The sequence below is a fragment of the Lactuca serriola genome, chromosome 2 (genome assembly GCF_051521515.1).
Source record: "Lactuca serriola cultivar US96UC23 chromosome 2, Lser_US96UC23_V15, whole genome shotgun sequence".
Classification (NCBI taxonomy): domain Eukaryota; kingdom Viridiplantae; phylum Streptophyta; class Magnoliopsida; order Asterales; family Asteraceae; genus Lactuca; species Lactuca serriola.
The window spans coordinates 205,159,482-205,175,615 of NC_136409.1; the positions used below are offsets into that span (position 1 = coordinate 205,159,482).

The following is a 16,134-nucleotide window of genomic DNA, read 5'->3' on the forward strand; positions in this document are numbered from 1 at the left end:
ATGAACGAAATTTCTAGTCCTTGGGGTCCTATTTATAGTGTTGGTGCTACAAGGGAAATCCTAGACTTGAATAATAAAATAATACTATTTTATCAATTCAAATATAGTAACCCTTATCAGCTTACCATGCCTTCTAGAATCTTCCAAGACCCTTCACAAAACCATCCAGCACCCTAAAAGGGTTCTATAATTGTTTCATTGCTCAATTATGAACAATTACAATTCAACCCTTGGACCTTTAATTAATTCCAATTAATCCCAAATTAATTCTAGATTAATTCTGATTAATAATTAATTAATCCCAACCATTTCTAATTAATTAAAAATTAATTATTATCTATTTTTAGTTAATATATTAATAATATAATATATTAACAACTTATTTATCTCTTTCCTAATATCAATTCTAGCGATTTCGAGTTATGAGGCAACCCAAAAAAAGACTTTGCTTTTATTCATAAGATTACACCAATTTAGTTAAATCCTTGTATACTTAATCCAACACTTTTATGGTGCTTTGGTTGGCTCTTCACAAGTACCTCGTCTTCTATATGCAGATGATGTTTTATTCTTGGGTGTCTGGAGTCAATAAAATATTAGAGATCTTGTGCAATTATTACAATGCTTCTACCATGTTTATGGGTTAAAGGTTAATCAACATAAGTCTAATTTATATAGTGCGAGGGTTGATTTTGAAGAAGTTCTTACTTTTCCAGTTTTACCGAATGTCAAGCAAATCAACTCCTTTTTTCTTACCTTGGTCTTCCTGTTGGTTGTTGTACGTCTCGCCTTAAAGGTTGGAACCCCATTATCGAAAAAATTTAAGAACACGTCATCTAGATGGAAAGCAAACAAGCTCTCTATTGGTGGTCGCTTGGTCTTAGTGTCTTATGTATTAGGATATCTCTATATTTACTACTTGTCCTTATTCCTGATGTCAATTCAAATTAAAAAGAAACTTAATTTTCTTTGATCGAATTTCCTTTAGGGTAGTGATCACACTGGTAGAAAAATACCATGGATTTCTTGGAATTTAGTTCTTACTTCAAAGTCTAAAAGAGGTTTAGGTATTGGGAGTCTTGAATCCTTTAATTTTGCTATTCTTCAAAAGTGGAGATGGAGGTTTGTTCATGAACAAAATGCCTTATGGGTGAATCATATAATTGAAATTTATGGTGACTTTAGGGGAGGGGGGTCAAATTTTTATTCCTAGATCTGTAGGCATGGGTTGTGGCTTAGAATTGTGAAATCTCTTAATGTTATGCATGAAAGGGGCTTGGTTCTTCATTCTGGTTTGAGAAAAACTTTTGGAGATGGAAGGTCAACTAGATTTTGGAGTGGTGTCCAGATTGGTCACTTGCCCCTAAAAGACAGATTCTCGAGGTTGTTTCGTCTAATCGTCTTGAACCAAATAAAGATTGTTTGGTGTGTGATAAATGGAATTAAGAGTGGATTTGGACTTGATCGAGACCTACTCTAAGACGGGTTCTCTTTAGTCTTTTAGAAGATCTAATCTTGTTATTGGAGAATACGCGACTTTCTACAATTAAAGCTCCTTGGAGGTGGATTTTGGAGGGGTATGTTTCTTTTTCTGTAAAAGAAACTAGACTTCATATTGATCATAATTCCCTTCCTGATAATGGCTTTGAAACTAGGTGGGTCAAAATGTGTTCCAAAAAAGTTAAATATTCTGGTTTGGAGAATTTTACACAATAGACTCCCAACTAGATGGAATCTTGGCCAGAAATATATGGAACTTAACACTCTTATGTGTCCTGATTGTTTGTGAAAACCCGAGGGAGATTAATCTTGTTTTTTGGCCTTGTGATTTGGTTGTTGCTATCTGGTGCAAGGTTTTAAAACGTGTTGACATACCATGCCTTCTTCGGACTATTTACGTGGCATTTATAATTGGCTTGATGACTTACGACTCCAGAAAATCGAAATTAGCATTGGAAGCTATCACAAGAGTAATCTTATGGGTTATCTGGAGATTTCGAAACGAGTTGGTTTGGGAGAAAAAAAGTCCTCTCTGCAAGGCTCTTTTTCAAAGTATAGTTGTTTTCTTCTTTTCTTTGGTTTGATAATAGAAACAAAAAGGGTTCTATTCTTTGGAGCAATTGGCTCCAAAATCTCATTTGACTTAATCTTTGTATGTGTTCTTTTCTTAGCTCCTTATTAATTTAATTTAATTCAGTCGTTCAAAAAAATCACACCTTATAAAGGATGTGGCTCATCACGGCTTGAAAAAGATTGAAGTTTGACATTGCCACCAAGTCACATCTAACGTTATTTAGTTATTTTGGTTTTTTAAAAACAAATGATATAACGTTAAGCTCTTAATTTTAGCAATGAGATATACTCATCACTTAGCCACTAAAAACATAACACAACATCATGTCAAGTTATCGCCACTACCATATAACTTTATACCAGATATTCCGACAGCTCCACATCATCAAAATAATTTATTTTTTATTTTTTAATTAAGTAAATTATATTATTTAATTAACTAAAGGAAATAAAATAATAAATTTTAATTAAAATAAAACCTTCATTTATTAAAAAACCAGAAAAAAAATCGAACATATAAAAAAAGGTTACATTAATTTAAATAAAGGGAAACTTGTTTAGTACGAAATTTAATTTTCATCTACAAAAGCTTCTTGGAGAATTACGCATCTCATACCAAACATTGATATAAGCAAAAAGTTTACGCTTAAGTTGGGATTCTTGCTATTTTTTCAGTGTTACATCAATTACCATGGAATCGTTACTCGTATTTGGACGCGTGTTTTGAATTCTTTGTAAATGAGGTTGAACTTGGTTATTTTTATCTCATATCACGTCAGTTGACAAAATTCCATCGAGATCCCGATAAACACATTTTCCCATATCGTTATGGAAGTGGTTTTGAACATATTGCCAAAATGTTTCTCTTCTTTACATAAGGTTTTCGGACACCAAAATCCAAGCACAAGCTAACACGGTTTCTTCATTTTCTTCCCAAGATTATTCCATGGTAGGTTTGTGTAAGTATTTTGGTTTATGTAGTGAAGAAGAAAAAATGGTATAAAAGAGTCGTAGTAAAATGGTTGGTATTTATAGGAAATGTAGAATGGTTAATATTTAATGATTTTTTTAAGTAGCCATCAGTCAAAGAATAGTCAAAATAATTAACCCCAATCCTTCCTATTGACTCGTGGCCATCCAAGCCACCTTCAACGAAGCATCATATTGTTGTGGCACTATGGATGGTGAGCACGACTGTAGCCTAGCCACCATATAAGTCAAACATGGTTCGCATACCAATCAACATAAGAGTAATGGGTTGTTTGGTAGGATCTTAATTTTTAAGACCTAATTTTTCAAGAGGTCTGAATTTTAAAAAAAACTTTGAATATTTAAGTGGCCGGAAAGGATAATGGGAGGGAAAAGTGAGATAGACGTGTGAAATAGAAAGATAAGAGGGAAATTTTTTGGTTATTTCTAGAACACACTTCTCATTTTTTTTATTCATAAATCTTCAGAAAAATCTCAATACTTTAGGCTAGTGTACGAAATAGTCCTGAATTATTGTTTTTTACTAAAATATCTTAAAAACTGGTAAAATATTGCATTATGATCATTTTTTCTCGGTTCAGCCTAAAACAAATTAATTTGAAACTATTTTGTAAACCGACCCAAAATATTGAGACTATTTTGTAAATTGAAACAGAATATTAAGATTTTTCTGTAAAAAAATATTTTTATTTTTATGTTTATTATTTTTTTGAAAACTCAAATAAACTTGTTATTTTTAAAAAAATTTAGTATATTATTAAATAAATGCATATATAAATATATTTTAAACATATATATATATATATATATATATATATATATATATATATATATATAAACATATTTATATGTAAAAAATACATATAAAAATAATAATTACATATGAAAAACATATTTATATAATTTTATGCCTTAAAAATGTTTTTAAAGTTTTTTTTTTCCATTTAAACGTATTTATATGTTGTTGATAAAATAATTGGATGAGTATGGTTTACTTTGAGTATGGTCGTATGTCCACCGTACATAGTGATGTTGAGTATGATTGTTTTTCCACCATATATTTCTAGTCAATCATACTTAAACATGGTTTGGTTTGGCCGTTGTACCGATATGATAGTTCATCATACTTAAGACTACCGTCCCTAAGTTGTCATCATTTTAGATGTCTCGGGAATTAGCGCTAAAACGTCTCATTTCACCATTTAATCATATATTCGACACAAAAATATAGAAATAATAAGTTGAATAAATCTTGTATGGTTTTTACTACAATATAACGAAAGATTAAGCTTTGGGGTAAGAGCAATGGATCCTCAATTTTGATGTAAGAAGCAAGGTATGAAAGATATATTGGAATACGCCAATGCATATTAACACATTTAATATTAAGTATGTATGAAAGAACGTACTAAAACAATGTTTATTAGATGTTTTCATGAAAAAACGTGGTGTTGCCTAAGTATGCTTTTGTGATAAGATGTGAGAAATTAACTTTGTATAAAACATTAAATATATGTAAGGGCCTGTTTGATTTGCACTTACCAGGTCCGGTCAGGACTGACTGCTGACTGGGTCAGCAGTCGGATGTTTGTTTATGAGATATGAGACCTGATTCGGTCAGCCCATTCCACCCCCAATCCCCTTACTCGGTCAGTAAAAAAAACACGCCTGACTGGAAAAAATTGCATACGCTTTTTTTTTTTTTTGCCCTTCTCGCCTCTAGCTTCCCCAATACGCCCCTGCCCTAGACATCGATCTCCAACAATCGCCTCTTCCACGACCGGCGCCATCTTCTTCCACGACCTGCGCCGCCCTCTTCTCTGACGGCCTGTTTGATCCGGCGACGACCTGGTGATTCCGGCGACAACCACACAGCGCGCAGGTAATGTTTCTTCTTCATCTTTTCTTTTTTGCTTTTATGTTTCAGAAATCACAAAGCCTTTCATGTTTGTTGTCAATTTACTGATTGAATTCTGAAATCAAAGTTTATCCTTGCTTCTTTCATTATTTTTTGATTAAATTAGATTGAAAGGTTAGCATATAATCCATTCATAATCTGTATATAGAATATTGATTTCTTATAGAAATGCATGCTTAATTTTTGTATGAAGTAGCTTATAAAACTACTTTAAACAAATGAGAACTTTGATCAATTGCCAACTGCCTAGTTATATGCAAATTTGATAACGAATGTGAAATGCCAAGTTGTGAAATATCACACAACAAAAAGCTTTGTCTATTTTTGTTTATGAAATCTGATTTCATAATGTGTTTTTGCAATTTGGTGTCCTTTACTTTCAAATATGTGTCTACTGCATTATGTATAGCACATTGGCACATGCTGTTACCATGCTTACAACAATATGTATTCAAGAAAAGGGCAATTAAAACAAATACACATCTAAGCTTATAGACCCCTATAATTACCATGTTTACATAAATATATATTCTAAAAGAATGTATATACACATAATTAGTTAATTATTTGTAGATAATAATAATATTAAAAGATTGTTTGTATAAGTAATATGGTGTGCTCCTCTTTAGACATTACTTTCTTTGCTTGTATAAATAATATGGCAACAATCAAAAGTGCAATGGAGCAACCAACAAAAGAATCGTAAAGATTGTTAAAGATTGTTGTATGTTTATAAAATCAATTCATAATGTGTTTTTGTTTATAAAAAATTGTTATATGTTTATGAGATCAAACTTTTTTTTGTATGAGGAAATCACATTTATGTGCTTTTGTTTATAAAAGATTGTTTTATGTTGTTGAAAATATCATGAAATCACATTTTTGCTTGATTTATTTGTAAACATGTGTTATGTGGATGATTTATTTGTAAATGTGTGTTATGTGAATGATTTAGCTACTTTTTTTTTTCTTTTTTAAAATAGACATGACGGATAAAAGAACTAGGGTTAGTTGGAAGTCGGAATTGGTGGACAAAACATTTTTGGAAGCGTGTATCCAAGAATTAACAAGTAATGGCCGGGAGGGTAGTGGCCTAAAGGCAAGCTCATGGGCTGTGGTCGCAGAGAAATTGAAAACAGATCATAATTTTGTTGTCGACAAAAAACAAATGAAAAACCGATATGACTATTTAAAAGCAAAGTATGCGGTGTGGTTAAAACTTAAAAACAAAACCGGAAATATTTACAATCCCGTAACAAATTCTTTTAACATGACTAATGAAGAATGGGAAGCTGAAGCAAAGGTATATATATATACATATTTTTTAAATTAGATTATTTTTTTTACTACTTTAACAATATTTATTAAATTTTCAAACAGCTGAACAAGTATGTAGATAAGCTGAGAAATGCACCCCTCCCTTGCCCTAATCTTTGTACCCAACTATTTGATGGGGCGACCTCGACCGGTGTTCACAGTTGGGGGCCATCTTCGACACTACCTCATCCCAATGAAACCTTCAGTGCACATGATTTTGAGGATACAGAGATGGAAGAGCCAACACCTCATCCAAATACCCCAAGCTCAACCGTACCTCAACCTACTAGTGAGGAATCATCTGGGCGGACAAAAAACAAGGGGGCAAGCGAAATGGTCCTAAAGAAACCACACTTGATGATGACTTGAAAGAAGTTGGAAAAGAAATTATCAAGGCTGCACAAGCATTCACGGAAGCAAATAATCTTGACAAGGAGATGGATGCTTGTATGGCAAGGTTGACAAGCTTGGAGTGGGGAGAATATGATCCGAAATACACCACTGCTCTTATGTTATTTGCTGAAAGTGCTGGCAATAGGAAAATTTGGTTGCGCCTTAACTTGTCAACTTGTGAGTCGTGGGTAACAAATGCGGGAAGAAAGTTTGGATTAGTTGGTTGACTTTAGTATGTCATGGTTTATTGTTTGACTTTAGTATGTTCTGGTTCATTGTTTAACATTAGTATGCTATGGTTTGTTGGTTGACTTTAGTATGTCATGGTTTATTGTTTGACTTTAGTATGTTCTGGTTCATTGTTTAACATTAGTATGTTATGGTTTGTTGGTTGACTTTAGTATGTCATGGTTTATTGTTTGACTTTAGTATGTTCTGGTTCATTGTTTGACTTTAGTATGTTACAGTTTAGTTATGTTATGGATTGTTTTCTTAGATGCAATTATGTTATATGAATTTATATGTTATGGAATGTTATGCTTTTAGTATTTACATGTTACGACTTGTTATGTTATTGATTAAAATGTAATTTGTATTTGACATCTAACAGGACACATGGATAAAGAAGGTGACTTTTTATATTTTCTTATATTCTCGTGGTATTGGTTGATGTTGGTCCGACAAAGGCAAAGAATAATTAAAAGAATAAGAGCTAGTGAACAGGTAGCAAAGGGGTATGTGTATACGCAAGATTTGATACACGGATGTCCTATACAATGTTTCGACATGATACGTCTTTCACAAGATGCTTTTGTACTATTATGCAATCACTTTACAGAGAGAAATTGGTTGCAATCTAGTAGGACCATAAGCGTTGAAGAGAAGATGGCTATGTTTTTACATGTTATAGGACATAATGAACGTTTTCGAGCCGTTAAAGAAAGATTTCATCACTCCACACAAACAATTCATCAATGTTTTCATGAGGTCTTACGTACAATGATGTGTTTTGCACGAGAAATTATAGTACCAACCTCGTCTAATGCAACAAGAAATACATCAGAACGATATAGACGACTAATGCAGATATTTCCCGGAGCAATAGGTGCACTAGATGGAACACTTGTACATGCAGTTGTGCCTGTTGATCAACAAACTCGTTATAGGGGAAGAGGAAAAGGTGAATGTTATCAAAACATTATATAATGGATCCGAATTTTGCCTAAATTTAGTCATTGTATTATGTCGTGCATGTCATTTGGATCGGTCATTTTTTGAGTTTGGTATTGGTTGCTGGCATTGTTGTTGCGTGTTTGATATTTGTGAAATCCCCGTTCTTAGGGTAGGGTAGCGGACTAGCGGCATATATATATATATATATATATATATATATATATATATATATATATATATAGTAGAAAAGTTTGAGGCCCGTGCTAAGCACGACCCACGGAGAGTAATAATGTATTATGTTACCGTTATCTAATGTACATTGTGTTAATAACTAAGAAAATGAAAGTACAATGCTATAAATGAATGGATTTTCAATGTAAATACATGAACACTACAAGAAAAATCTTGAATTGCTACGGAAAGTTGCTACGGAATCAAAATTCGTAGCTATTTTATTACGGAATATGTTATAGAATGGCTTGTCGTAGCTATTTTTCTACGGAAATAGTTACAAAAGTGCATTCCGTAGCTAAATCATAAATAACTACGTAAAGTTGTTACGAAATCAAAATCCGTAGTTATTTTACTATGGAATATGCTACACAATGGTTGGCCATAAGTAATTTGTTATAGAAATGGCTACGGAATTACATTGTGTAGCTAAACCTTGAATAGTTGTTACGGACTCGAAATCCGTAACTATTTTACTACAAAGTATGCTATGGAATTTTTGGTTGTAGCTAATTCGCTACAAAACTTGCTATGAAATTAATATTCGTAGCTATTTGGCTAGAGAATTGGCTACGATATCCAAATCCGTAGTAAGATGGCTATGAAATTGAAACCGGTAGTTATTTTGTTACGAAAATTTGCCACATGATTAAATTATATAGCTAGTTTACTATAGAATTTGTTAAGAAATTATTGAGCATAGTTATTTGTGTATACCGTTGTTTTCGAATTTGCAAAACTGTTACGGAATTAAAATTCATTGCTATTTAGCTACGATGTATTCCGTTGTTAAGTAGCTACGATGTGTCCATAGCAAAATATATAAAATTATTTTAAAGAGAAACTACTAATATTATATATAAAAAAAATATCATGGTAATTTAAAAAGGTTATGATACAAAATAATCTCGGATAGCAAACTAGTAATTTTGATTAAGCATATAAGTTATTTTAGTTAATATAGTAAGTATACGGGACGATTTAGCTATATACAGTATTACTTTAAATAAATAAAAACTATATATATTTTATAAAAATTTATACATTTTAAGAAAAGATTAATTACTTACATGATGCAGTTTCCCCAAATCATCTCTCATACGCTCATTACGTCAATACAGATACCCCCTTCCCCTGTTCCCCCTTTTCCCTCTTTCAGAAACATTTCCCCAAATCATATATATCACATTTGGAAGCAACATAAGGCGATCTCGGATGAAAAAGAGCATCCTATGAGCGCAGGGGCAGAGTTGATCCATCATATCCAATCTAGTAATCGTTCTATTCTCACCGACCTCAAGCTACAATGGTACTCTCTCTCTCTCTATATATCTCTCTCTCTCTCTCTCTCTCTCTCTCTCTCTCTCACACACACACACACACACTATTACTTCAATTGTAGTCTAATAAGTTAATTGAGTTAGGTTTATACATCGGATTCGTGTTAAAATTGTTAAACAATCATTTTTTATTCAATGCACATTGAATAAGAGTTAAATGTTGCATATTAAGTTGTCGTTATAAAGCTATAATATGTAATTTCTTCGGCGATGTTATAGTATAATATGTTTAATAAATCTTGTAAGGAATTGGGAGAGTAATCGCTCTACAGATTCCCAAACCTAAATCATCCGTTCGACTCTTTTTGCACCCGTTCTTCCGGTTAATTTCTCTTGGATTCTGCACCATGGATTCTGCACCACTGATGTTGAATGGCAATGGTGGGGACTCTGATAAGATCATCATTGATACCGATCCAGGCATTGGTACTCAAAGATCTATTCCTTTTATGTATTATTCTCTTATCTTATATAAATTGGATTTCATTTCAAATTTTGAGAAAAAATCTAAGAAGTTCGATGAATTTAGCGATGTTATTATCATGTGATTTCATTAATCATCACTGAACACTTCTTCGGTCTATGAATGATGAGATTATTTAGATAGATTAATATTTACTTATTTAGTAGCCTTTCGGGCCTAAATTATTTTGCTTTAATGAAGAATCTCTTACTACCGTAAACTGTATAATGGATTAATTGCACCGGATATATATAGATTGGTGTTGTAACAATTGATAACTGAATCCATTATCAGTTTCAAGACTTCTAAAGATGTCAAAAGCATATGATGGCATTTTTATGCACATTTCAGTAAAAAAAAATTAGGTGGAAATCGATATAGCACTTTTTGCACATGCGAATGCTTGAATGTGGTATGAGCAAAAAAAGAAACAAGAAAAGACACTTACATCTCATGCAAAGGCCTTTAAGGCTACTGAAAATAAGAAACATCAACAACTTTCTCAGGTAAATTACCATCATGTAATTTATAATAATCTGTAAGTTTATTTTTTTGTACTAACTATGGTTATGGTGAAATCATCAGGAAATATTTGTTGCAACAATTTCATAGATAAGAAAAGTGCACTGGTTTGAAAAGTTCAATTGGTTTATAAGAAATGAGAATTATTTGCTTATTAGTGGATGTGATGCTCAACAAAATGAAATGATAGTCAAACGTTACATGTCAAAAGGAGATTTGTGAGTATATATTGTTTCTATGCTATTTGTTGATAAATTTTTATGTTGATTTTAAACTTTTTGATGATAAAAAAACAGGTATGTCCATGCAGAACTACATGGATCATCTAGTACTGTGATTAAAAATCACAAACCTGATAACCCTGTACCTCCTCTAACACTAAATCAAGCAGGATATTTCAGAGTAAGTAACAACCAACAAGCTATTAAATTTGGTATTTTGCATGTTGTTAAGAGGGTATTTTGGGAATTATGATGTAGGTTTACCATAGTCAAGCATAGAACTCAAAGATTTTTACTAGTTGGTATACCATCATTAGGTCAGCAATACAACTGCTACTGGTGAATATCTTTCGGGATTTGGCATTGTATTTTGGTTGGATGAAACGTCACTGGGGTCTCATATGAATGAAAGAAGAGTAAGGGGTGAAGAGGGCGGAATCAATGATTCCAAAGATAGTGAGCCTTTCAAAGAATTATTCGATTCCGGTTCTGAGAACGAATCACCCGATTCAGAATATCACGTAAATGTTTCCAATTTATCAACAAATAACCAAAAAATAATGGATTTAACCTCGGAAGTCGGTTCGCTTTGTGAAATTACCACCTCTAGCATCAATAATACCAATTCCCAAGAAGTTTCTATTCCAACTGTGTCTCCTGAACTTTCAGATCTTCTTGAGAAAGCTCTTGAGCTTAAATCTGGTGCCACATCAGCGAAAAAATACGGGCTTGATGCTTTAGAAATGAAATCTAAAAATAATAATGAAGAAGAGAAGGAACAGTGAGTGAAAAAGCGTATGTTTCAAAAGTTGAAAGAAGAAAGCTGTTGAAAGGTCAAACACATAGTGAAGGTGAAGATGGTGGTCAAGTAAAATAAAAAGTGAAAAAGAAAAAGGAAATTATAAATCATCCACATAAAGAAAAAGATGTTCAGAATGTAAATGTGTACTTTTTTTTTGAAATATGTATTTCTTTTATCTATTGCATATTTCTTTTGGTTTCTATAAAAATACTTTGTTACTTTCAGTATTATATTATTTGTATTTTTATAGATTGATATAAATAGTCGAATTGAATAACCAAATTTACTGAATAATGATATGGAAAAACTGCTACGGAATTGGCAACGATTAAATTGCTACGGAATTAGTTACGGAAAAATTGCTATGGAATTAGCTACGGAAACATTGTTACGGAATTGGTTACAGAAATATTGCTATGGAATTTGCTACGGAAACATTGCTACGAAATTGGTTACGGAATTTACTACAAAAACATTGTTACAGAAGTTGCTACGGAACTCAATTTGCAACGAAATAGATACCGTAGAAATTGTCTTAGCAAAACCACTACGGAACTACAATTTTGTAGCTAAACATTTTGCTACGAGGAAAAAAGCAACGAAATCTAAGTGAAAATTTTCGTAGCAAATTTCGTAGTTATTCAACTTTAGCTACGGAATTTCAACTTTTTGCTATGGAATTTTTCCGTAGCTAAATTGAATTTTTCTTGTAGTGGAATTAGAAAATACAAAGGGAAGTATCTTTTTATAATCAACAAGCACATTACTATCCTCCTTAAATCTTCTCTTTTAGGGCTTATACCCATTGAGTATAACTTATAGTGTTACTTTTGTTGTAAAATTAAAACATTATGCTAGAAAGGTGAAGCTAGCAAAAAACATGTTATGATCGTTGGCGTACCGGTCACATGTGAAGATTTTTGGCCATCATTACGTGTAAGCAAGTTGAAGATCTAGTTCATTAAAAATAAGTTGATTCAAGATCAATTGACAAAATTGATAGTAATTAAAACTAATCTTTAATGGGTGCCACTGCTATAGACAACTATTTATCGCATTACACGTTAATGCATTACACGATTGTGTTTAATCTTTCAATTGAAGTTTGGTTTTAATTTTTCATATAATTTTGGATTTTGATGCATCCAAGAAATATAGTTAAACAAATAAATGAAAGTACATGTTACGTAAGAGTTCAAAACGTTCCATGTCATACAAATAACACATTCCTATATACTTACGATAACTAATACAAATTCATATTACCAACTTCTCTGTAATCTATTTTAATTTTGAACTTCAATGGTTGGATACAAAATCTTACCATTACTAAATCATGTTAATCAAAATATATAAATGAAATTCAGTTCCCTAAGTTAATCATTCCATTAATCTTTCCAAATAGGTGATATCCTTTCTTACTCCATAATTACAACTAATTCCTCAAATGCTTTATCTTTTTTTTTTCAGCTGTAATGGATCATTATACAACTATGGAAAAATTATCGACTTTTATAATTGCAAAAACCAGTTCTTGTTTTTTGTTAACAAAATCTTACGTCGGAATGCATCTTTTTCATGGGATTATGAGAGTTTAGTAAAAACACACATAAATGGTGGTGATTTTGTGGATTAGTTCTCCATCTTGTCCATAGTTTTCACTTAAGGCCAGTTTGAAACTTTGTACAAATCACAAATTTAGAGGTGAGGTAACCTTAAATGGTTGTATTATTGGTAATACTTTTTGTTGCTTGACTTTTGAGTCAAACATATATTTTTTTTGAACGATTAGTAAAATTCGCCAATGTCCAAATTAGAACTCGAGGACTCCAATCTAAGAAGCAAAATCTCTACTAAGTGGCTAGCTTTTTGAATTACAAAATGATGCATTCCAACATAAGATGTAACATCTACTAAGCAATAACTACGGATGTACTGTAATGACTTATATACCCTTTACTTTTTTCTAATTCTTTTTCCTTTTCATAATACTAAGGGCTATATTAACAATGTTGGGCATGTAAGCGAGAATTAATGGAAGGGTACTAACCATAGACTGCTACGACTTGATTATAAAGGGAAAATAAATGGGTGATAAGCAAAGCCCATATCACAATCTTGAAAATCCATCCACTGTGGTGTCAGACATCACGTATGTCATTTTGATTTGTTATTACCAATATGCAAAAGAGCAAGAATTGTGAAAGATAAGCAATTTCAAAGGCTAACATAGAGAGTAACTTGCAGTTGGAATCATTTATCCAAAAAGTTTCAGAGGCGTTAATCCCTATAAACCAAAAATAAGAAATTTGTTGTTAGTAATTCCAAACATGTTGCTTGTTGGAAACCTATTTTACCATTTACTCCATCAAATTATCATTATATATGATTTCTGAAAATGATGGTTGCAATTTCAATATTCAGATCATCAAAACTCAACCATTAAAAAAAAAACTCAAATCAAATGGAGGAACAAACTAATATCAAAAAATTTCAATTCAGTCGGAATTATTAGTTTCAGTTAAAAACATAATTAACACATTATTATTCAGACATAAAATCCCCAATTTGGAATGCATACTTGAGATACAAACAAAATACTAAAAAGCAAAGTAAACTCATCAAAAGTCATTACCATAATCTTTCACAATTCCCTTGAGCATTTATAAAACAGTTAGTATGTGTGCTATAAAGTGACTCCAAAGACTTATATGTCCTCATTTTGCGGATTGTTCATAGAAGTCTTGGAAACTGGTGATAGTTGAGCACCCTGGTGCAAACACATAGAACCATGCCTTAAGTACTGCTTCTCATTTACTTACTTCAATGGTCTGACTCTTAGGATTTTGATGCATAATAATGTTTGATTTTAAAAGCTTCCAAGAGGGTTTTGGTGGGTCTGACGAAATTGCATGGTTAATTGAGATGAAAGTCCAATCACACAAAGATGGTCAACAAGTCAACACGTACATACCTATTAGATGATTTTTTTTCCCGATGATCCTAGAAGCAGTAGTCTCTAATTGAGTAGGGTTGTGGTATGAGTTATCTTGAAGAGAAATATGGAGTTATGGTTAATGGAAAAAGAAAGCTGGAGTAAGTACCTGCTAAACCCCTGTGAATCCAGAATTACACCCACGTGCTTGCACTTCATGCCTTCTTCTGTGAAAGGGTTGAGATTAGACGAAGAAACAACGCATCAAAGGGAATCAAGAAAACCAACAAAGGAAAAGAGATTATTGATGAAATACACAAGCAAGATGAGGTTTTTTTAATAAAACCAATTTTGTTCTTCAGGAGGGTGAACAAAACGAAATTGAAGAAGAATCGTTGGATGAGTGAACGAACGCAGATTCAATTTGTAGTAACGTAATCCAAATCTTCAAACATGAAGGCGGATACGGGCAACCCAACATGAGGCGGTGGGGATGGACATTGTGGATCGGCGTACATAGTGTTGTTCCCTTTTATGTCCATGTGTCATTTTTTGAAACCCTATGAACGCGCAGAAAGAACCTAGAGAAAGAATAAGGTTGTATTTAGGAAATCGGTCAAGATCAATCAATGATCAAGCGTGTACAGAGATGAATGGAGATTTGTTGTACCTAAAATTAGTTTTATTTTATTTTATTGATGGTCGTTGGTATTCTTGTGGGGAGGAAGCCATAGATTTCATTTTGAGAATAGGGGAATCGTTGAGTGGATCTGTGAAGAATGTGAAAGTGAAACGTTGTAGAGGGAAAGAAGATACATTTGTGTTAAAGTTGCATCGTTACGGAGATGGGTTACGTGGCGGGACGCGAAATTGTTAAAGTCGGGAACACACGCCCAAAGAAAGGGGTTTCAGAGAGTTTCCACTCGTCATTTGCCAAAAATTAGGGCTTTGAGGCTTTGTTGTTGTGACTTGTGAGCAAGGGAAGGAAAGAGAATAAGCAAGAGGCGTGTCTCGAGTAAAGGCGCCACATGATACACTAGTTGATGAATGGAGGCGTTGGTTGAAGGAAGCGGCAATGGATTTGGTGAAACATGGCCTCCCAAAACATCATCACACGCGCCATACGCGCTCTAATTTTTGTAGTCTAATATATTTATTCATACATTTATTTATATTTTAATACAAAAATTATATGAAATACAACTTTATATAGTCAATTTAGAGTTTAATACATAAAATTCACAACTTAATATAATCCATTTTACATAAATTTATAAATTTAGAGAAGTCAAAGCCAAACTCTACCACTCCCACAACACGCCGTCACCAACCTTTGCTATCTTAGTGGCCATCTTTCTTTCCAATACTGTACATAAACTCATACATTAATAGCTTAAAATATTACATTCACAATTTAATAAACATATTAATTAATTCATTTTGAATTTAATGCAAAACAATTATAAAACTAATGTATTCTTACATACTTATATACATAATATTCATAAAAAACAAAACAAAAAATCGTACAACAATCACATTCATATTTTAACACAAAATTTACAGAAAATTTACAACAAATGCAGTCAATTTCACAACTTAATACAATGAATTATCATTTAGTACATAAAATTTACAACTTAATATAATAAATTAATAATTTAATACACGTAATTTTATATTTTTAACTTAAAGCTTACATTTATACTTTTAGAGTTATAGGCTAGTGCTTATTTCAAAGTTTAATTTACATAAT

At 32.3% G+C, this 16,134-nt stretch overlaps 1 pseudogene across 1 annotated transcript; it reads left to right on the forward strand.

Annotated features, from left to right (window-relative positions):
- The first annotated feature begins 9,782 nt into the window (after nt 1-9,782).
- LOC145089990 (uncharacterized) lies at nt 9,783-11,670 on the forward strand (annotated as a pseudogene). Its single transcript, XR_013701423.1, has 5 exons — nt 9,783-9,968; nt 10,264-10,404; nt 10,484-10,638; nt 10,717-10,822; nt 10,900-11,670. The product of XR_013701423.1 is annotated as an uncharacterized LOC145089990 (transcript).
- The last annotated feature ends 4,464 nt before the right edge of the window (nt 11,671-16,134 follow it).